Here is a 21,593-nt window from a genome sequence, read left to right as displayed (position 1 = left end):
ATGGGGCTGGGGGTCCGCGGGGCTCGGTGTGTGTGTGTGTGTGTGTGTGTGTGTGTGATGTGCGCCCGCACGTATGTAAATGCCGGTAGATAGCCCCGTGCGCGTGCCCGCCGCCGCGTGTGCGCGCATCCACACGTGTGTGCATCCGCACATGTGTGCGCGTATCTGCGCGTGTGTGCACCCGCACATGTGTGTGTGTGTGTGTGTGTGTGTGTGTGCGCCCTCGCAGGTGTGTGCGCGCCCGTGTGTGCGCACCCGCGCAGCGCCGCGGGGCCGCGGGTGCGTGCGGCCGGGCGGGTCCCCGCGGCGGGGGAGCGGGGCCGGTCCCAGCCGGAGCCCCCCGGCTCCGATCTCTCCCCGCGGGCAGGCGGACGCGCAGGGATCGCGGGCAGGGCATCGCCGGGGTGCGGGGCTGCGCCCCAGACCGCGATTTCCCGGCCCCGCAGCCTCTCTCCATCCCTCTCCCGCTGTGTCCCTGCGCGCTGCCTCCTCCTCACCCCCCTGGAAAACGAAGCCCAGCGTGTACCCTTGAAATGTCAGGCTCGTCAGATGTGTCAGCCTCGGCGTGGGCTGTGGCCTGATGTCCCCCCGGTCCATTTCTCCTGTAACTTTCTTCCTTTTCCCCGTTTCCCTGTCTTTCTGGCCGTAAGAAGAGCTCGTTGGGAACGAGCACGGGGAGTCATTGAGAGAAGCAGCCTTTATGCGGGAGACAGCAGATAGGCTGCTCCTCGCAGCCCGCCGCATAGACAAATAAATAAAATCAAGCAGAATCGCTGAAGACTTGAACGAGTGTATTTTTAGAAATATTATTTCCTTCAGTGCAAGGAAAAAAAAAAAAAGAGAGAAGTCTATCTTTATTCGCTTGCCCTACTTTCTTTCTGGTGAGTTTCTGGTTGATTAATAGTGTAAATGATTGCTCAGCAATACATAGTGTAGATGAGGTTGGGATGGGGGAACCATCTGCCTTAAAAACAGACCTGGAGCTGGTTTCCCCTCTTAGGTGGAAGGTGCCTTGGGAGAAAGGTTGCTGAAGCTGGTGGAGTTAATCCAGGGGAACAGTATAATTTGGGGGGGAGGGGGCCCTCTCCTTCTTCCCTGCCCTCTGTTTTTTTTTTTTTATTAAATTTTATTTTAATTTTTTGTTTAACATCTGTGTTGGGAAGTGTATTTGAACTAGGGTACCATTTCTTTTTAAAACCATATCCACACGTGCTTAGGAGAGGTTTTTTTTTGGTCGTTGGTTTTTCTTTGACTGTTTTCTTCCCTATTTGTGGCTTTTTATATAGCAACGCACTCCAGATACAGTCAGGGTTTTGTTTTCGCTTTAGGAGGAAATGTATCTTCCCTCCCTCCCCCTGAGAGACCCAGCGGCAGCGCCTGGTCGGTGAGCAGAGCAGTGCTGGCATTTCAGGGTAACCGGAGACCAGGGGACCTGAAAACCCCGGGCTGACCGTGGGGTGGGACAGCAGAACCCCGCTGTGGCCGCTCCGGCAGCGCGGGGCCGCTGCCACTCGGACCTGTGCCCCCTCTGCTGTGGCACTTTCCTGTCAACGATGAGAGATGCCCTGGTTTGCCAGCGAGACGAGAACAGGAGCTTAGTTTGCCAAGGAATAGATCTTCTTCTAAACTAAGCTCCTCCAGCGCTTAGAATAATTGTTAGAGGTCGTAAATTCAGCAGATAGGGCACGAAGCGTGAATCATTCCGTGGGGTCTGATTCAGAAATCGATAGTAAATTCGCTGCCTGAGCACAAAACATGGCAGGGAGGAGTAATTCCCCAAGCCTTGCAAAAATTTTATATATTAGAAAAGAGGTGTCACGTTGCTGTGGGTTTGCAGATGAGTCTGGCCGGAGGAGAAGTTGCTCTTGTGCTGCTTGTGTGTTGAAAGGGGTGAAGGGTGACTGTGAAATGCTGGGAGCAGGTAGTGACTCAAAAATCTGGCGAAGGGGATGATCTGTTCCCAGCAGCGGGGAAAGGAAGCACTCAGGACGCTTATCTCCCAGCTTGAGTCACTGAAATGTTCCAGGAACATCCTTATGAACCATGGGCAAATGTCTGTAAGAAGGGTGGACCTTTGACTGCCGGTTTGCCCAGTCCTTTCCTTTGCCTTCCCTCCTGCTGTCCCAGGGAAGGCAGGTGGATTTGCAGGATGGCAGCGTGCTGTTGAAGGCTGAGCACAAGCAGAACCCTGCGCACCATCGTTCAATTCTCTTTGCCGCTGCCCGCGGGCTTACGGGCTGGGATTTGTAAATCTGGGCCGGAAGGTGACATGGGAGGTGGCAGGAGCTCCTGTTTTTGCCACACTGGAGAGTTTATTTTGGCCACGCAGTCGGGCTCCACCACAGCACTGCATCTGCTTGATGTGCAGGAGGCTGGGCCAGGAACAAAGCACTGAATTCTGATTAAAATGCACGGCCTGGTGCATCGAGTAAGCGCGCTCGGGGCTGGCTCCTGCCTTCTCTGTGCCACGTTTCTGTCCGTCACTGGGCGCTGTGCTCACCGCCGTGGTACCCCGGAGTGCCCCTGTGGGTGCAGAGGGCTGAGTGTGCCAGCATAGGCAGGATTCTCAAACCAGAGATCTTCCAGTGGTGGTGCTGCTAATGAGGATCGTTAATGTTGCAGAAAACTGTAATTTAAAACAATGAGGCCATCAAACAGGTAGCGCTGCGTATTATACTGACAAGGGGATAAGATAAACCACATTATAATGTTCTTTTGTGCGGGCAAGGAGATATTTTCGCTGGTCCACTCCGCATGTTTAATAGCCGGATGACCTGGCAGTGTTGTTAGCAGAACAATGATTAACACGGGGATTCGCACGGGCTGTTGACAGGCATGTTGGAGAAGCAGATTTTTGCAGTAAAATGAGAACGAGTGTGAGGAGGGATGCAGTGGGCCATGGACTCCGGTGGTGAATGCACAGCTGATCCTAACAGGAGAGAGCAGAAAGATGGGGCTGGGTTTGGTGTTTTTTCCCCCCACTTTTTTCTTTTTTTGTCTCAGCAAATGCAAGAGCCTGTCATCTCTTGCTGAAGGCAGTGGCCTTGATCCTTCTCAAATATTCAGGTCAATAGCTTTTCCTCTGCTGCATCCATCTGCAGGGCTGGGCCTCTGGCTGATGTACCAGCAGTGGCAGTGGGCTCTTCTGGCAGTAGCTGCCACGGCTGGATTCGTCTGAATTGCTTTGCAAGGTGTGTGGGAGGTTATAAAAGATCTCAGGGAGGAAAACCTTTCCCAGGGAGCTGATAACCCCTGGGCAGGGTCTGGCTTGGGGCCAGCACTCCCCCCTGCTCAAAGCTGCTCCTTGTCTAGCAGGCAGGGGCTCGCCCTGGGCATAGGGCGCCAGGCTCACCTGGGATGTACAGCTTGGCTGAGGGTTTCCTGCAAGGCTGGGGGTTTAAAAAGAGCCTTTTTGGGGAAGGAGCCATTGTTTTCTTCATGTACCTGGACGTTGCTTTTGTTTTGAACTCATTAACAAACCCCAGGCTTTTGTTATTTACTTCGGTGAAGTGCTGACCGTGCACTCTCTGGGAACTGTACCTTAAAATCGTTTGTTGTTTTGGAAAAGCCTGGCCTTTAATGCTCAGGCTTGGAGAGGAGACAGCACAGAATTTAAGGAGCCGGTGAGTATTAGCTGTTGCTGGGAAGAATTGGATGAAACCCAAAAATGTCACTGCTCTTCCTTTAGCTTGCTTTGTATAGAAGTGAAGTTTCAGTGGCCCTTTGTTTGCATTAGTTGATCACTGTCGATGAAGATAAAAGCTGACATGTTAAAAACCCACAGAACTCAAACATGCTGGCATTGTCCTGTTTCTAGAACTTTGTCAGTTTATGGCATGTTTAGCATCGTTAAAGATTTAGGAGAATCTCTGATGGGGGATAAGCACTGCAAGCCACCGCTCAGGAGCATTACTCTGGCAGCATTATTTCAGGTTTCTTCTTCCAGCACCTTTTCAAAAGAGCTCTGTATCTCAACAGAATTGGGCAGCTTTTGTAAAGGTCACCTTCCTAAATAGAAAGAGGAACAACAAACTTGACTAGAAATGACTTCTAGACATTAAAAAAAAAGGACATGAAAAGCTTGTTTTGCTGTGTTTTACATGATAATGCTACCATGCAAAATTTGGGGCAAATGTTCAGCAAATAAATTTACATATTCACAGTTTCTGAGGAAAGACGCTCTCAAGAGTGTTCCATCAGGGACTTCATCTGTCCTCTTCCAGTGTCACTCAGTGCACGTGTAAGCTATGGACCATGACAGTGTCCATGTGCTTTCTCTATTTTGGAGCCTTTTGAGTTCTAAACCGTAAAATTTTGCAGCAGAATACTGGTCTCTGAACCACAGAATCATCAAATGGTTTGGGTTTGAAGGGACCTCAAATGTTATCTAGTCCCAAAACCCCTGCCATGGGCACAGACGCCTTCTGTTAAACCAGGTTGCTCCAAGCCCTGTCCAGCCTGGCCTTGAGCAGTTCCAGGGATGAGGCATCCACAGCTTCTCTGGGTTTTATGTTACAGTGCATTGCTACTCTCTCAGAAAATAATTTATTCCTAACATCTAATCCAAATCTTCCCTCTAATTTAAATCATCCCCAAGGGATGGCAGTGTCCAGCTCCATTCCTTGAGGCATTGGTGCAGACGTATCCTCTGTGCACCTCTGCATATTCCTGTGCGTGCTCATGAAAAGTTACAATGGGAAAAGGTCTGTCTTCTGTCCAGTCTTTCTCTGGGGTTGATTGTATTCTTTCCTCTGCCTTTTGGAGTTGTGCAGCCCAGCTGCTGCTCTTTTGCAGTTGCTCTTCGGCACTGGTTACTCTTCCTCATCTTTGCAGACCTTCCACAGCACAGCGGTGTATGGTGTTTTTGAAGGCATGGAGAGTTCTCTGTTTCTCGCCAGTGTCCCTTTGCTGGGCAACCATAAAAATTAATAATTTGGAGTGAATTCATGGCAAAATATATGCTTGAGCAGGCTGAAGTTTGAGCACAAGCACTTTGTTGAATCAAGCTTGGAAGCAACAAAGAGCATTTGATTGGTGTGCATTTTTAAAATAAAGGGTCTGTTTTTAATCCATGTGACAAGGAGGAGTTAGAGGAGGTTTTTAACCCTGCTACCTGAAGGTAGTTTTTATCTGCCAGGCTTGTAGATGTAGTGGTACAGTCTGTATGGGGTGAGGGAGGAAACGGTTTCCATTTGCTCTGCATGTAAATCCCCATGGATGAATCACCCAGCTGTGGAAGAGGTGTCCTTGGAAATCATCATTCATGTGAGGCCAGGTCAGGCCAAAGCTGCGATCACCTCCTGGGCTCAGGCTCTGAGCTGCTCCCTGGAAACCCTTGCCTGACTCCTCCTAATGCACCCTTACCCTCTGCAAGGGTAATTACAGACGCCAGTGGGAGTTCTGTGACTCTGACCTGCCGACCAAGGACGGGGTATTGATCCCTGTCTCATTTCTTCACGCCTCATATATAAAGGGGTAGAATCCTGCTGGATTTCCCGTGCTTCCCCAGGTAAAAAACGACCAGCAGGCCAAAGGGGTGCGTGGTGTGGAGAAAGAGCGTTGGCAGAAACTCTTGTGCCTTGGGCTGTGGAGGATGGTGTTGAGGGTTCAGGACCTACCACCTGAAGGCAGCTGCTTGCCCTGGGCTGCCAGGGGAGCACAGATGATTTTTTCCCTTGCTGCCAGCTACAGAAGAGACCAGGAGCCTCGTGGAGTGAAAGGCAGACCCACGTTCACTCTCCCAGGACTTTGGCTGATCCTTTCTCCCTTCTGGTGGCCTTTTTGGCCCTGACTGCTCTGCAGGTGTAGAGCCTCCGTCACATGAAGTTCCCATTTGTTGATGCTCTGGTGCCTTCTTTGTTATGTTTCACGTATCCATTAAAGCAGGGTGCAGTTTAAAAGCCTAAGTCATTGGTGGCTCCACTGAGTTGGGAGGTTGTGTTTCCCACTTGGAAAGCCAGAAACTTTAACTTCCTTTGCCCCAACCTCCTTCTCCTGTCCTGTTTTGTCAGTTTGAGCTGTGGCTGCACTGATGGTCAGTCTACTCTGGGCTCAGGAAAACAATTTAGGTAAGTTGAGATTTGATGTTTTCCATGTAAATCGTTTAGGGTTTCTCAAGGAGTTCTGGCTAAGGAACGTGGTCCTTGGAAAACGGATACTCCCTCTTTCCGTACATTCCTCCTCCTTGATTGTTTCTAGATGAGCCCAGTGAGGGACTGAGCATCCCCTTCCTGCAGTGGGATGAGGATGCCCAGCGTGTTGGCCCCCAGCCCTGGGGAGCTCCTGCAATGGCTCATTAGTGAAAGGAGAGGAAAAGCCACCAAGGTTGGAAAACACTGATAAGTTTAGTTGGCACTCCGTTCTGTCTCGCTGCACTCCTGATTTTTATTTTGTAATGGCCAATCAGAAAACCTTTCCCTTTGATCCAGAATGTTGCTTTTCCGTGTTAATTTGCTGCAGTGCTTGCCGGAAGGTCAAGGTTGTGTGTTGGTAATAAATGATGGCGATCGGGCGGGCAGCCCTGGAATGGCCGGACTGGATACCAGCTCCTGCTTCCGTCCGAGGGGAGCCAGCAGTGTGTCGTGCTCCACACTCAGAAGCTGAGTTACCCTGACCAGGAGAAGGTGTTTCCTTTGCTCTGCTGCAAGTAACCAGCTCTGCTCTGCCACAGGAGCCCTGTCAGATATTGATGGCTTCATGCAAACGCCATCCACTGCCAGTCACTGAGGTGCCACCTGGATGGGTGACACGGTCCCGTCCCTCCTGTGAATGCACTCAGGTGAAAACACCCCTGCCTCTGGAAGGCACAGTCCCTGCCTAGTTTGTGCTGCTGTGAGCAGTGAGCTGCTCCTCTGAGCAAAGCCTGAGCAATGCAAGTTCAACATCCTCTTGGTTCTGAGCGCTCCTGCTGCAGCAAGGGTGGGTGTTCCTGCTTGCATGAGAGCACCTGTGGTTTTCAGCTTCAGAGTGCACAGAACCTTTTGTTATGGTTTTTTTTACTTGCTCCCTCCAGCAGTGGCATTTCAGGGTGCAGAAAGTGTTGCTTTCAGAACAGTAAATTGTTCTAAAAGCAGCGCTCTTTAAAAACCAGGGTTATTGCCTCACATGCATATTCCTTTATAAGCTAACGAAAAAAAGCCAAAAATTTATGTGGCTGACAGTTTCCCCTCCCCTTCCTTTTAAAAATTCCCTTTCCTCCTAATTTTGAAACTCAGCAGGAAAAAGCCTACTGCCAGCTGAGTCATGTGTTTAGTGCATGACAGAAGTGACTGTTTGGGATCATGCCCTTAATCCTCTGGATGGTGACTTTGGGATGCACTGGAGGTGGTAGAGCCTTTGCTGAGGAAAAGATCGCACAGCTTGAGCCTAATAAAATGTGTCTAATAACTGCTGTAGCATGCGATAGAAATACAAGGGATCAAAGCTTCGGAGGCATTTATTTTCATAATTTGTGGGTCAGATCCTTGCAGGGCTAATTGGGTGCTGTTTGATGTCCAGGCAACAATAGAAATCTCCCTGTACATCAGAATATATTTGTCTCTTCCTCTTTCTTTCATACAAAAGCATAAAAGCTTCGTGTGGTTTTTGAGATAAACTGGCAAAAGTGAAGGCGCAGATCTCCTCCCTACCTCACTGCAGTCTTTCTCAGCAGGATTAAGAGGGTAGTGAGGCACTGGAACAGGTTGCCCAGATCCTTGCATGGAAGTGTTCAAGGCCAGATTGGATGGGGCTTGGGGCAACCTGGTCTAGTGGGTGGCATCTCTGCCCGTGGTGGAAGATGAGCTTAAAGGTCCCTTCCAACCCACACCCTTCTGTACTCCTGTTACACTGGGGCCATATAGCTGGTACAGTGACCAAAACAAATGTGTCTGCTTGCCAGATGTTGATTGTTGTAATTCGCATCAGTGCTTCAGAAGCACTAAGCCTCATGGCTGTTGCCTACCAGGCTACTTCTCCCCAAACCATGAGCCAAGATGAAACCAGAGAACGAGCTTTGGTGGTGCAGCTCAGTGCACCTCCCCAGCTGTGGCTCACTGCTGGTATCTCAGCACTGTGGGTGGTCACCCCCAAAACACAGCAGGCCAGATGTGCCGTGGGCTTTGCAGGGCACTTACAAAGGTCTTTTTTTTTTCTTTTTTTTTTTTTTGTATTAGAATAATGTATAGAAATAAAAATAAACATGGCTCTAATTGTTCCCTCCTGAGTGGAGCTGGACAGCAGGGTGTGGCTATGATTGGCACACCTTGTCTCCCTGTACCTGGCGCATAGACCTTCTTCAAAACAGGCCGGAATTTTCCAGGTTGCTCACTCGGATGGGAGATGCCAAAACAGCCATGAAACGTGGCTGGAAAGGAAGGTGCAGTGCTCTTAAACCTGTGGGGTTTGTGTTTTAGGCTCCCACTGAGTGCTCATGGTAGGCGTTTGGGGAAGGGGCTTCACTCGTGTCTGCAGGTGCCACCATTTGGGGAGGAAAGAAAGATGGGTGTGCAAGGTAAATGTTTTTGGAGAAGAACCAGAGGCCAAAGCAACCAAATGAAAAGGACTTTAAATGCATTTTCTGGCCATGCAGACAGGCTGTCTTCAGTGCAATAAATCTTCAGCCTTTATGTATTGATTAGCTTCAGTAAATAGTGTGATGACTCTGCTCTTCCCATTGCTATTCTGTGGGGATCGGCGTGTTAGTATGGCTGAAGAGGCTATAATAGCTAAATGGGATTCCAGTAGTGAGAGGAGTTTACAAATGCTCTCCAAAGCGATCCTCGCAGCCAGTGAGACTCTGTTTGACTGCTGTAAATGTAAACAGAATGCTCCACTGGTGACCAGGCTGGTAATGGCCATGTTTTCTAATGGGCAAAACTCTGTTCTCTGAGCCAAGTGTCCTTGAGTGACTGTGCGCTGAAGAGGAGAAGCTGAAGTATGGGGCTGCCTGGTTAGAAAACGGAAAATAGCTGAAAATGCCCCTTTTTACACCAGCCACGCGATCATTTCTTCAGTATTCATATGATGCTGGGCATGGTTTGAAGTGATTTTGCTTGTTGAGCTTTGCCCCTGCCTTGGAGCCAGGTATGGGATGTGGCAGCCTGAAGGTGGTTGTGTTTGAACTCTGGGCAAGCCCCGAGTTCCTGAACATGTACTACAATAAAGCATGACCAGAGCAGGAAGATGGCAGGGACAGCGGCTCACTGTCCTTGTGGAGCAAGGATGGATGGATGGATGGATGGATGGATGGATGGATGGAGGTCTGCTTTATCTACTAGTTGCCATAGCTGAGAGCCCATCCAGAAGACTTTCCATTGTCATCTCCCTGTTTTGTGACAACCTGGAACAACACCCAGATGAAAGAGCATTTCCAGAGGTGGTTTAGACCATGAGCTGAAATCCCAGGTTGCTCTGGAGACAGTGGAAGGAAAGATAGGATGGAGCAGGTGTAAAATTAGCATAACAATACACCTTTAATTCAACTTGAAGGAAATAATTGAGGACTAGTTGTCACTTAGGCTTGTGACCTCTGCCAAGATGACTCACGCTGCAATATAATATGAGTCACTTGTTAATGATGGCCTGTTAAGGAGAAAGTGCCAAATCCCTGTAAGTTCTTCACTGTGCTCTGTGAAAGCCAGGATGGGGAGAGGTGTTCAGGATATTATTGCCTAGAAGTAACTGATACTTCAGAGCTCTGAAGCACCTTTATTTGCCTCTGGGTGCCTCTGGCATGAAAAAGCAGAGGTCCTGAGCAGAAATGCTCTAAAAGAGCCACAAAACACAGTGTAGCTCTCCTCCCCGGTGCTGCCTTGACATGCTGTTGCCCGAGGGTGGGGTCCCTGATAACTTTTCCTTCCTGCCAGATGGCTCAGCTGGCCAGAGGACAAGTGTCTGCTGGTGGGACGGGGAGGGACGGAGGTGGGTGAATGGGTGCTCAGCTGTGCACAGGGCATGAAACCTCTGCAGGACATGGGGAGGGAGGTCTTGGAGGCATGCTGGCTGGTGGGAGAAGGTGGAGCTAGGAATAAAATACTCTGTGGGAAGGTCCCTGGGGTGGCCTCGGCTGGAGACCTGCAGCCAGGAGCCTGGGGCAGAAAGGTGAAGAGCTGCAGCCTGTGGCCCTGTGGTCCCGTGCAGGGAGGGCTTGGCCAGGCACAAGTTCCCCATGAGCTCCTCGCCTCTGACATGTCAGAAGTCTTTTTATGGCCTTAGGAACTCGCAGTGCTCCTGCAGCAATTGACTTGAGCACTCACTTGTTAATCATCTACTAGCTGTATTAAATGCTTCCTCTTACTGAACTGGTGTTTTTCCTCAATAAGTAAGATTTCACAATCCTTAGAAGAAAGCGGGAGCCTGGTGTGAAGGTGCTTGTGACCAGGGGCCGGAGCTCGCCAAGAAGTGACCAGCTTCTGTGCTTGGGAAGGGGTTTCTCAATTGACAAAAGCCTCATGATTTTATCTGTAGTCAGGAAATTCTGTGAAGTGCTGGCACCAGAAGTCAACTTGAAAAGGGGAGTATTTTCCCCATGATCTCATAATTGTAGAGAAGCGTGGAAAAAGGTCTTCCTGAAAGATCATAATCCAAAGGGCAAATAGAAGACTTCAAGTAGATTATTGAAAATTCAGAAGAAAGAATGGAGATATATGTGTGAGGCTTTGCCTGCCTTCTTCCCCGAGTGCTAAAACAGACATCCCTGAGCTGCCTGTGCCATGCTTTCATTTTCCAGGTGAGAAGTTGCCTTCCCTCCACCATCCCTCTCTCCTGCCACCTGTTCCAAGGTGTATCTTGCCCTCTGGACTTTGCCTGTTGGCAGTCCAGACAGGACTGGTGTCCCTACGGGATCTTGCTGCCTTTGGCAGCACCAGTGCGGGCACGGGGAGACAGGAGGGTGGTGGTGAGGGGCTGTGGAGGAAGGTTGAGGCGTGAGGAGGTGAGAAGGAATGGACCTGAAGGAAGAGGACTTCCATTTGGATGTTCCTATCGAGGCAGTCCAAAGCAGCTGAAGGACACTGAGTGTACGAGTTGGTTGCATTGCAGAAAGTCGTGTGTTGTACCTTAGGAGTAGCTCTCTCTCTCGGAGGGGTGGAGGAGTGTTACTTCCTGAAGAGAAACTGCCAGCGCAGTGCAACCCAGATCTTGAGCACGTCTGTGTTTTGTCTTGCTCGCTTGATAATGATCACCTGATTCTTTATCAGGTTCCTGCCTTAGCGTAGGGCTCCTGCTGCCGTGGGAGCTCTCGGGAGCTCTCGTCCTGCCCCTTGAGCAGGCAGAGGTTCATCATGTGATAGAACTGGAGGCACGCCTTGCGGGTGGGCAGAGCACAGCCCCCAAAAATGGAGCGGTTGTCCGGTGGGAAAGGGCAGGAGTTCAAAGCTGGACTTGGTTTCTCAAGGCCCTTTCACAATAAATCTCGGGGGCTTGTTTTCACCTGTTGACGTGAGCTCTTCCGAGCTGCTGGTGTAAAGCAAAGTGCCTGCACAGATGAAATGTCCTCGAGAGAAGATGCAAAGGCTCTGCTCATTATCAGAAACGAGTAAAACCGCTCCAAGCTAATATGGCTGCCTAAAAATAGAAGTGGTGTTAGGGGGAAGGGCTGTCTTCTGTGTTCATTTGCCCTTGATTTTCATGACATTTCGCTGCTCTATATTGTGTGTCTTGTTCAGGAGACTGTGTGTCCCGGTCACACTGGAGTAATTCACAAGAATGTGTTCGTGTCAAAAAATTCGAGGAGGACTGAAGAGCTTGTTGGGGGTTTAGCAGTTAACTGGCAGAATGCAGTTACTCAGGTTTGTTCCCTCATCCCCCTGCTCCTCGCAGGTTCTCAGCATGTCCCTTGCTGTGGTCTTGAAGCCTCTCCTGAAGGAGTCGGAGGCCTGAAGGAGGGATGGGACTGGCAGTGAGGCTCTGGGCTGGGATGGATCCCTGGTGCTGTGAGGTGGTGGAGCAGAGGACATCCATCATGTCTAAACCTTGCCAGAGAGGACAGTCGTATCTCAGTTGAAGGTTGCAGCATCTACTTTTGCAGTTAAGGGGAAAGAAAAAAATAAAAAAAGAAGAAAGAAATTACTTATGAGACTTAATTACCGAGTTATTGTTATTCAGTATTTAAAGCCCAAGTTTCATAACTGCCTTGTGATATCAGCATTCATGTTCTTTGTCAGTATTATGCAAGCAGCTCACCTTGTGATCATGAAGTGCTGAGAAGTGCTTTCTAATGCTCACCCTCCTTTTTCAATGAGTCCATAAAACCTCTTCTGCTTTCCATTAATTATGGAGCAATGGGACATTTTCTTCTTAAAAAGAGCTGAGCATTTTTTGTTTGTTCTTCAAGTTCTTGAGCCAGTTGCTCCTCTGAGACCTTTCTGTTCCACATGGCTAGACCAGAGTGGACATATCTTCTGTCCTTCACTGCGTTGTCTTTTGCCACTTGGGAGAAAGCAGGAGGTTTGTGGCCCAACCTTAGGGGCAGTGGCCTTGCCCTACTGAAGCAGTTCCAGCTGGTGCTTGGCTGTTTCTGGCACTGGTATGGTTGGTGTGATCTGCCTTCAAGGTTAACTGAGTCAGCTGGGAAAGATGGGATCAGGTCCAATGGGATAGCTCTATTTCCTTCCCCAAAGGGCTGGAATTTTAGCTTGCTTGTTGATGCTCAGTTGTTTTCCAAGTGGGAGTTTGTTTAACACCAGAAGCAACCCTTTGTGGCCCCCAGCAGGAGCCGTGCTGTGAGACCCTGGCAGTGCAGCTCTGGTTTCACCTGTGCCAAGTCTGGATTTTCCCCACCTCCGCATCCAGATCTTGCAGAACACTGAGAGCAGACCTCTAGTTTTCCTCCTGATCTATCCAGTTGTGCCACTCCGTGGCATCCGGAGAAAGGGTGGGACAGGGAGGGTTATCCTGTTCTGTGGGGGTTGCCTGTGAGGTGGTTCTGCCGGTGATTCTCCAGAGGTGGTGAGGTCTCTTGATACTGGTGGGAGAATCTTGAATGATTTCCTTGACTTAAGAGATGCAGAATTTAGTCTTTTCTCTGAGCTTTCTCCAGAAAAAGGAAATTACTGTTTTTTTCCCTTCCCTGTAGCAGGGGGAAAGGGTTCGTATGTTTCTCTAAGCACAGATGTGGAGTGTGTGGAGCACACTGGAGAGGATGTGTCTCCAGGCTCCTTGGCCAGTGCTGCTTCTCCACTCTGTCAGACTTTTCCTTATGTACACATCTGGAGATCCACAACTCCTTTCACATGCTCGTGAGGATTTTATATATGAGATCCCCTGTGAGGGAAGGAGCGCTAGGAGAGCCTCAGAGCAGGGGAAATCAAGGTGAGGAGGGATCAAACATCTTCCTTAGATTCACGGGTAAGCCATGCAGCCCTGGCAGAGCTCGGAGTAGAAGTCAGACCCTTTGGCCTCTCATCCCGTGTTGTAGCCATTAAACTATGCTCTCCTAAGATTAGATAACCTGTGGTTTTAGTGTCTGCAAGCCTTGATGAGCAAATTCCTTTGGATAAATGCATTTCTTGTATACTTGCCAACACAGAGTGATGTTTGGGACGTGAGGGAAGGGAAATAACTTGCAGGCGTCAATTTTCAGGAGATGACTCAGATGAAGAGATAATACCCAACAGGTTAGAGCTGTTGGAGCAGCTCAGTGGTGAGGATCATCACATTCTGTGTCTCTGGTTTAGACTAAGTGATATGGGGACCCCAGGGTGCAACTGTACTGCCAGCAGCTTGCCATGAATTTGGACTTTACTGAACAACCTGGGTCTCTGGCAGTGATGAGATGTGGCACTGGCGTTTGGGCCGTGGGATGGATGCTAAAGGGATTGCAGTTGCATGGTACTTGCTGTTAGCCTGAACAAAAAGTCCATCCTGGCTTTACATCCCTTGCGGTCTGGGAAAGCTGACAGTTGGGTTGGTTTCCCCGCATAATGAATATTGCTTTTCAGCACAGGTCTTCAGAGGAGGAAAGGATTGCAAAAGCCTCTTGGTTTTGTAGTAGTTTGTCTTCCTTACTGTAGCCTGGGGCTGTAAGGTAGATCAGAGCTCAGCTGAGCACATGCTGCATTTGGCTTACAATGAAACTGCAGCGTCTCCCCCCCTTTCTGGCCAGGAGAGATGGTGATGGGCCAGCTGGGTCTGCAAGGAGGGATAAAGTGATGCTTTCTGAGGATTTAGGGTGGCCTAGCGAAGTTTGTTGTACTGTTTATTTTGCTTTCTGTGGCGGTGTGTTGTCGCTGAAACACGTGGATTTGATTTCTGGTTATGAGCATCCTTATCTGCTTCTGTAGCCATTAGCTCTCTGTCTTACCCATGTGGGAAGCTGTAAGCTACTTCATCTGATAAGGCTTTTCTTATCTGTTCTGCTGTTTATTGTGTAGAATTGAAATTACTCTAGGAACTATAAAGAAGAGGATGGAGCCTGGGAATTGCAGCAGAGAAGTGTTTCTTTTCCCTGCACAGACCAACAAGGTATCAGTAGAAAGCATGAACGTCTCCTTGCATCAACCAAAGCTGAATTCTTGGTCCTGTGTTATGTCAGGAGCAAAACACGTGTCCTGAGGTTTCCTTTCCTTCCTTCCTTGGTGTAGCATCAGAACACCCCGTGTGGCCTTTTCAACTCATTGGCCTGTTGTGAAATACTCAGTAAAGCTTGGCCTGAGTTTGCATCGCTGTCAGTGGGTTGCATCTTTCTGGAGTGTCTTTGATCTTGCTTACTCCGTGCCGAGTAACTTACACTCCTCTCACATGAGCTGCAGTGGATGTGCTGCCCTCTGAGAGTCTGGCCCTTGCAGGGCTCTCTCGTTTCTCCTAATCATAAGCATTTTAATGGCATTAAAGCTGCTTATCCCAGTCGTGTGCCTTTGCAGAGTCATTGACACCTCCGCGAAGAAAGCGTAAAACTCTAGTAAAGTCAGCTGGCGGCACTTTGCAGCGGTTTGAACGGTTCTAGAGGGGGCAGAGGGCTGGACTTCTGTGCTGAGGAGGGTGTTTGGGAGAGATGCTGCTGGTGGTGCAGTCCCCTTGGGTGGGGAGCACCCAGGCGTGGTGGGTTCACCCTTGGGAGGTGGTATTCCCCTCCAGCCTGGGGTCAGGGCTCCTTTCTGGGTGTGAGAACAGGCACCTCAAGCTTCTGTCGAGTTCTTCCCCCACCACAATTCCCCAGAGGCCAGAAACATCCTTCTCTCCGTGTTTGCTGTGCCTCAGGGCGTGTCTCAAACGATGTCAGCAGTTTTCTATTCCGTCGCCTTTACAAAGAGATGTTGGCGTTCAAGGGTGAGGCCACCAGGAAGGCATCCAAGAAAGCCCCAAAGCTGGCTTTGTTCTTCACCTAGTATGTGTTCCTGTGCAGCAGCTGTGCCACAGTGGTCCGGTCTGCCTCGTGGCCATGGAGAAGTCCCACCCTTGCTCTCATTGCTTGGTCTGTCAAGCCAGTTGGGCTCTGCGCTAATTAATGGGAAATCGTCATGACTAACGTTAGGCTGGTAGGGAAAACTAACAGGGCTGAATACTAGCGCAAGATCCATGGAAATCAACGTTTTTCTCCTGGGAGGCTGTAGATGTAATCCACTTAATATTCTGTGGAACACAAGGTTAATATTCTTCGGCATAGTATATGTGAGGGCTTTTCCTTTTAGTTTGCTGGCAGAGGCATTGCTGCATTGCTAAAGCCGAGGGCAGGGGATTAGGAGAGGGGGAAGGATGCTGACCCAACTTCCAGAGGATTCAGAAAGAGCGAAATCTGGCTCGAGGAGATTAAACTTCTTCCTTGCTAGCAGGATTTTCTCTGCAAGAAATGTGCCTCGCACTGGGATAGCCCCTCTTGGAACCTGGTAGGGTGTCTTTCAACTCTTTGGATGCCTAAATTATGGGGGAATAGATCTGATTTGCTTGGACTGTGTGGTGTGACTCTGCTGGTGGGCTCCCAGTGCAAAGCTGATGCCTGCAGAGTGTGGAAACCAGCCCCAGCCTTGCACTTGTCCTCCTTCATAGTTTTGCCGTGATTTAAACTCACAGAGCTGCTGAGCTTCGTAGAGGTTCCGTTAAAGTAATAATAAAGCAAAGCCCCTGTTCTTTTTCGTTCACAGGATGGAAAGAATGCGGTGAGTTGCCAAGCTTAAAGAGGAGTAGATACAGCAGAAATAAATAAATCAAGACTATTTATTTTGATTAATATGATATGTTCATAGTTTTCTAAAATAAAATCTAGCCCCAGAGAGTTTAGCAAATCAAATAACAATAACGGCAATTAATTTAGAAGCAGTTACTAATGTTTCTCATCCCCTTAAACACTCATGATTAATCTCACATTTATGACTACGGGCCAAATCCTGGTGGGGATGTGCAGTGTCTCTCTTGGGTGGGAGGAGGTGGGCCTGAAGAGCTGCCCCATCCCTGACTGTGGGCAAGGCTGAGATGGGTGGCTGGTGGATGCTGGCACCTTGTGCCTCCAGGAGGGTTTGGTCTGATTTTTCTCTTGAAATTCCAATTATTATGGGCTTCCCCACCTGCCTTGTTTCCCTGTCTTGTACGGGTCTTCAGCAGGCTGGTCCCTGTGGTCTTACAGGGCTTGTTTAGCTGCTCTCTGTGTGTTTATATTACCGTTTTCAGCCTGCTTGTGTGAACTATTAAAAAACTGTGGAGCTCTGCAAGAAGCCCGATAATGTCACAGCTGGTTGCAGGGAGCAGAGCTAGCAGAGAGCTCCCAAGGCAGGGAGGTGTCACAGGGCTCTAATTTGACAGGGAGCACAACTGGTACTGTAAAGCAAAATGAGGTGGTTGGGTTTATGGGACATCAAGATGACTTGCAAAGCAAAACCTGCACATCTTCCTGGGGTGTCTGGGAGAAACATGCCTCCAACTTTGTCTCATCCAGAGTGCTGTTGTAATGCAGATATCAGACGAGCTAAACTAAATAACCTGTGTGCCCCTGCCAAGTTTAGTAATTCGGGGCATTGGGGTTTGAAATAAAAAGCATTTCCCCCAATTTCTGAGACTCTTTCACAATGTAGGAAGGCACCAAGAAAAACGAAAGACTTGCTATGGGAAATACTTCACACCCTGGCAAAAAAAAAATCTTTCAAGTCACTTCAGCAACTGTGGATCAACCCTGATTTTAGGCTGGTTTTTTTGGCGTGGATCAGGCAGGAGCTTGCTTTTTGCTGTGGGACCTTGTTTTTCACCCAGTTTGAGTGTCTGTCATAACCAGCCTTTTAGACTTCCTGCTGGTCTGACATTGCTGGAGACAGGAAAAGTGATGAGAAGCCTTCCTTTCCCCTTCCCCACAACTTCCTTTCCCCTTCCCCACAACTTCCTTTCCCCTTCCCCACAACTCTTGGGTGGGACATGTTTCTAAGTTGAAACATGCAAATTAACATATATTTGATATTTCTTTTAATAATTTTGCTGCTTTGTCAAAGACAATTCAATGTAAAAGTGAGTTTATAGTACAAGGTTTTGGCAGCTTGTTGGTATAGTTGTGGGGTTTGGGATTTTTCTAGTCTATCCTGCAGAGTTCTGCTCAGTAATTCAAAGTGATTTGTTCCCCATATTGTCCTTTCTTGAAACGACTGCCACTGGAGAGTTATGCCTTTCTTGCTAACCAGCCCTTGCCGAGCCAAGTGATGACAAGTGACAAGCTGTGGGTAAACCCTTTGAAAAGCATGAAACCAGGAGATAACTCCATCTCCAGATGATCTGTGAAAACTGGGCTGATGTGAGAAACTCTCGACTGAATCCAGCAGGGAGGTGGTGTTTCTCCAGACATGTGTCTAGGGACAAGAAAATATTGAAAAGTAATGGCACCTGCTTTAATCTGGGATTCGGGGATTTCTGGAATGTATGCCTACATGCCTGGCTGCGTGTTGGTTGTTGCTCGCATCTCTGCTGTTGGAGGCTGTAGTCTGTGGGCTGTTCACGCAACAACCCTTTCATCCCTGACAGGTTTTCTGGTCAGCTCAGCCCACAGCTATGACTGCAAAATAGACATAAGAGGTACAAAATCATCGCAGTTTAAAAAAGCGAAAGTTTTAAGATTGCTTTTCTTTTCTTGCTCCAAAATGCCCCTGGGAGTGAGACGTTCTCCTGTTTTAAGCCATCCCTCCGGCCGCAGCTCTCACTGCAAGGAGGGAGCAAGGCTGTCATTCCTCGACAGAGGTGGTCCCAGATTGTGACCCCAGCAGCCTCCTGTGAGGGCTGCAGAAGCTGGAGTGTCCAGCAGTGCCTCAGGAAGGCGCAGGCTGGCTTCTGTCACTCCTGGACACACACACGGACGCAGCCGCAAGCGTGACCTGCTGTGGGAGACTGAATGTTTGCCTGTGTGCGAGAGGGTGCTCCCTTCTCTTGGCACGAGCTTGGCAGCAGCCAGGCTTCACACAGTGCATCTCCAGGACTGGGATGTTAAAGGCTGTAGTTCCCAAAACAGCTGCCTTGGTAAGTAATTAAACCAACTCCTCTGAGACCCCATAAACCTTTGACAGTGTTTTAGTGGTAGGTAACGATTTCAGCTCCATGCAAACATTTGCTGGCCAAGGTCAAAACTCTGTTTCTCAGAGGGAAGAGATCTAAACATTTAGGAATGATATCTTCCTGGTCTGAAGCTACACAAATGACTTCCAGTGAGGAGAGCGTCCAGCTGCTGGGCTCTAATTGATGTCTGCATCCGAAGAAGTGCCGTACAATACTGGTAGTGACTTCAGATCTTCTGGGGGCTATAGATGTGATTTATAATTGGCACTGCAGCTTTTTAGAGACACTGAGCTCAGCCAAGCCTTTTATATATTGCCCCCTTGAAGTTGCGTGCATGAATTAGGCGTGTGTTGGGGGGGTTGATGGCGCTGAGGCTGCATTCATCTAGCAAGGCATTGAAAACCTTGGGGTTCTCTTAGCAGTCCTGCTTTTGCTGGTACTTCTGCCCTCATTGGCTTCTGGCTCTTCTAGATGAACAGTCTTCTGTGAGCTGGAAGGTGGGCTCGTCAGACAGCTGCAGACAATTCGCGAAGCCTGTCCCGGTGATCTGTGGAAAGTGCTGTAGAGCTTTAAAAGGGTGAGAGGGATGGCTGCTTTGGAGGGAAATTAACTTCAGATGAAGAACAGGCACATTTGTGTTGTCTTGAGGGTTATTGAATATCTCAGCATTTTCTTACCGTGCTGAGGCACGCGCAGGCCACGTGCTCGTTTTCATTAGGCTCGGGTCAAAACTGGCTGCCCTTTCCTCGAGTGACATCAGGAGAGATGGACTCACCATGTTGCTAGCCGTGCTTTTGAAGGAGTGGGAAGGAGGCTCGGACCCTTCTTGTTTTGATTGATGAAAACGTGTAGCTTGTGGGTGGCTTTTCCTTGGCCTGGGCTGCTCTGACACGCAACATTAGAGGAAGGTTAATTTTATACATGTCATCATTGTCCTCTCCTAGTATCACTGCTGCGCCTTGGGCAGTGGGACCCACCATTTGCAGTGCTACAACTGCATCGTTTTGGTTGGAAAAAACCATTTTTATCCAGGTTGGTGTCTGTGTTCCTTATAGGCTCGGAGCTCCCACATTTCGTGTTTGTGGAGAGGGTACCGAATGGCTGCTTTTTCTTCTGACGTTCTAGAAAGGAGAAACTAGGCCAGGAGAACTCTAATTTTGTGTGTGCAAGTATGACTCTGTGAGCAGGAAATCTGGAATACTCCGTTTATTGTAGCTTCAGTGGCTTGGCCTCTGCAGAGCCGAGTGGGAATGAACTGTGCATGTACATAGGGGATTTTGTATTTTTCTTGCCTTAGCACCGGTGTTGGCTATTCCTTTGCTGGCTGGGGGCTACAAATCTACACTTACATCCTAAATTGAACAGGTAATAGTTGAAGAAGTAATACAGTTTTATTGACTGAAAAGCCCAATGTGGTGATTAGTTCTTATTTAATTTTGCTGCTGCCAACTGTTGGCAGGTCTTAACATTGTGGAAAGGAAAGAGACGCTCACGTGGTGGCTGGAGCTTTATTGCAGTGAGAAGTTGGGGAGGAGAGTGTTGGAAATCCACTGGGAGAGTGGATTTATAGTTTGGGAAGGGGGAGTGGACAGAGCACAGATGTGGCTCTCAGTAGGGCTTGGAAGAGCATCTCCTGGTGAGATGCTGCAGAGGAGTGGTTCAAACAGATTGGTAAACAAGCTTCTCAGCTGTCGAGGTGAGAAATTTTTCTTCTGTTAATAACTTAGCCTTGAGAGCCGTTTTTCTTACACTGTGTAGTGATGCTGTTTCTTGACTAACATCTTCTTTTAAGTTACGGAGTTGGATGTTTGGGGGTGAGGGAGGACAAACTGCTTCCTCAAAATGAAAACAAAGCCCTTGGGGAGTTCATTATTACTCTTCCAAGTGGAGCAGCTTGTATTGCTTGAGTAGGCAGGAGGTGCAGTGGTAGATGGCATTGATGATAGCTTGTTTTGTGAGTCTCTGGATGGGTGGGCGAAGGAGGGGAAGGTACCAAAGCTCGCAGGAGAAGGCGTGAGATTAAACAATCCCTGTGAGGGCTGAGTAACATCCAGTAGTCCAGCGTGGTTCTGCTTCATTGCTTGGCTTTTATCTCAAAAATACCTGGGCAGCCTTTTGAGGTTTTTTGCACTGCTTTAATTAATGGGCAGGCTTTGGGCTGTGTCTGTGTGATTGAAACTTGAAAAAGTCGTGTCCCCAACCTATTTTTTAGAAAGTTCCCAGTGACTCAATCAGTATTTTGTTGCCTTGGCCTCTGCCTTCCTGCTTTGTCTGCTGCTGTCTGCAGCTATATTAACAGTCCTCTCCTGGCTTGTGCAGTCTGTCTTCATATTACTCACAGGGCTGTTAACTAGAAGTGCCTTGGAGATGGAGACAGCCAGCTGATTACTAAAAAGCAGCTGTGTCTTCAAGTGCTCTTCAAACCCCTCTATTTTTCTCTGAACTGCGTGTCATTTGGGGTAACTTCCCCAAGGTGATCCAGACCTTGTTTTGTCAAACTGCGCAAGTGCTGCAATTCCTGCCGTCGAAACCAGTGCAGAAGGTGTTGCAAAATGAGTGGACTGATGCACCTTGAGAAGGAATAGCAGGGGACGTTGTAGAGGTTGAGGTTACTCGGGTCCTGATGCTTGGGAGATTTGTGGCTGTTTACAGAGCTTCTAGAGCTTCCTGCTCACGTGAGAAGTGGCTTCACAGGGTATGGCCCAGCCTGGGCATTTGGCCTTGGGGAAATGAAATCGGGGCGGGTGTATAATGTGAGAACTAAAGGCTTCATCCTTGTACTCTTTCCTTGCAGCGATGCTTTGCATAATCAGAAATGTTACCCTGATGACAGTTTTGCCAAGTGCACTCTTCTGCTGAAAGGCTTTTCTGTCTCTCCTGCGTTCCTTGCAAAACCTTTCTCACATTCTGCATCACTGATCTTTCACTTCTGGTTGGAGCTTGGTAGGGTTGGAAGACTCAACTTTCTCCAGGCAGTTGACACCTCAAGACAACCACATGGGTTGGCAGTGCTGCCATGCCAAGCTGTGTGATGCCAGGTGGGATTGTGGCTCTCCTGGGCTGTCTGGGTGCTTTGGCATTGCCGTTAGTTTACAGGAGCCAGCTTTTTGGGAAGAACGATCCTCTGGTGCTTCCCGGTACCAAAATTTCTCCTT

At 48.9% G+C, this 21,593-nt stretch overlaps 1 protein-coding gene across 6 annotated transcripts in view; it reads left to right on the top strand.

The window, feature by feature from the left end:
• The window catches only part of TNIK (TRAF2 and NCK interacting kinase), a 151,121-nt gene that overhangs the window by 423 nt on the left and 129,105 nt on the right, over nt 1-21,593 (top strand). The window lies entirely within an intron of this gene.

This window comes from Chamaea fasciata, unplaced genomic scaffold, assembly GCF_029207755.1.
Source record: "Chamaea fasciata isolate MVZ Bird 193981 ecotype frontalis unplaced genomic scaffold, bChaFas1.0.hap1 SCAF_11, whole genome shotgun sequence".
Lineage (NCBI taxonomy): Eukaryota > Metazoa > Chordata > Aves > Passeriformes > Sylviidae > Chamaea > Chamaea fasciata.
The sequence above is the reverse complement of the archived record's forward strand: the minus strand, read 5'-3'. Positions and strand labels throughout refer to the sequence as shown.